The 1,605-nt window shown below is 42.5% G+C and overlaps 1 non-coding gene across 1 annotated transcript; it reads left to right on the top strand.

Moving 5' to 3' along the window:
• The first annotated feature begins 1,205 nt into the window (after positions 1 to 1,205).
• Positions 1,206 to 1,311, top strand: LOC133833501 (small nucleolar RNA R71). The gene has a single exon (XR_009892878.1). It is a non-coding gene; the product is annotated as a small nucleolar RNA R71 (small nucleolar RNA).
• The last annotated feature ends 294 nt before the right edge of the window (positions 1,312 to 1,605 follow it).

Raw genomic sequence — 1,605 nt, 5'->3', positions numbered from 1 at the left:
TGAAACTTCCAGGATCTCTCAACTTCTGTGGAAGCTTCCTTTGCAAAATAGCACTGCACTCTTCGGTCAATGCCACAGTTTCGTAATCCTCCATCTTTCTCTTCTTTGATAAAATATCTTTCATAAATTTAACGTAACTGGGCATCTGCTCTAATGCTTCTGCGAAGGGTATGTTGATATGCAGCCTCTTGAATACCTCTAAGAACTTTGCAAACTGCTTGTCAAGACGGTTCTTTTGGAGTCTCTATGGATATGGAATTTTTCTGTGATGATCTATAGACACCGGAGGTACCACTTCTCTTGCTGGCGGAATCTCTTTAACCTTCTCTTCACAAGTCTTCTTGTCCTCTTCATTGGGTGCCTGTTGATCTTGCTTCTGCTCGATGCACTTTTCCACATTTGTTCCCTTATACACTGTTCCACTCCTCAAAGTAATCGCCTGACACTGTTCGTTAGGATTCCCCTTTGGATTCACCTCAGTAGTGCTTGGCAAGTTCCCATGAGCTCAGTTTTCCATAAGCGTAGCCAACTGTCCAATCTGAGTTTCCAAGCTCCGAATTGATAATCTCGTTTCAGTCATAAATTGAGTCAACACATCGACCTGACCGTCTTGCTTTGCTTGCATCTGTTGCTGTGCAGGTCTTACTGTTTGCTGCTGAAAAAACCTAGGAGGAGGTCGAGGATACTGTGGTTGATTCTATTGAAACTGTTGCTGACTGCCCTGCCCAGTTGTCCACGAAAAGTTTGGGTGATTCCGCCACCCTGGATTGTAATTCGTGGAATATGGGTTGTTGGAAGGTCTTGGGAAGTTCCCTATTGCTTGCACTTGCTCCATAGGCATATTGTTAAAATCCCTATTTGTGCATTGTTCAAATAAATGAGGCCCCCCACATAACTCACAAATAATCTGCATTTGCATCATGGGAGCCTGAGCATGAATGTTATTCTGCTGTAACTGTTTAGTTAATGTTGCCACTTGCGCGGACAACATTGAAATGGCATCCAATTCATGCACTCGAGCCACCTTCTTATTGGTTTCTCTTTTTGATGGCCATTGATAGTTATTCATGGCCATTTCCTCCAACAGATCATAAGCTTGGTTAGCGCTCTTACTCATGAACGCTCCTCCAGACGCTGCATCTATGATTGTGCGAGTAGTACCACACAAACCATTGTAAAAAATATGGACTAGCATCCATTTTTCGATTCCATGATGGGGACATTTTCTCAACAGCTCCTTAAACCTCTCCCACGCATCATACAACGATTCACCATCTTTTTGGTGAAAATTATTGATTTCACCTCTATACCGTGCAGACAGCGATGGTGGGAAAAATTTCGCTAAATTTTTTTGAGTTAGCTCTTCCCATTTTGTTATAGAATTGGCTTCCAGAGAAATAAGCCAACTCTTTGCTCGGTCCCTCAGTGAAAACGGGAAAAGTCTCAATCTCACTGCATCATTTGTCACTCCGTTCATCTTGAATGTGGCGCAGAGCTCTAGGAAATTAGCCAGATGTAAGTTTGGGTCTTCCGTTGGCAATCCCCCAAACTAAAATAATGATTGTACCATTTGCAAAATGGCAGGCTTAATTTCAAAATTATTAG

This window comes from Humulus lupulus, chromosome 4 (genome assembly GCF_963169125.1).
Source record: "Humulus lupulus chromosome 4, drHumLupu1.1, whole genome shotgun sequence".
NCBI lineage: Eukaryota > Viridiplantae > Streptophyta > Magnoliopsida > Rosales > Cannabaceae > Humulus > Humulus lupulus.
The sequence above is the reverse complement of the archived record's forward strand: the minus strand, read 5'-3'. Positions and strand labels throughout refer to the sequence as shown.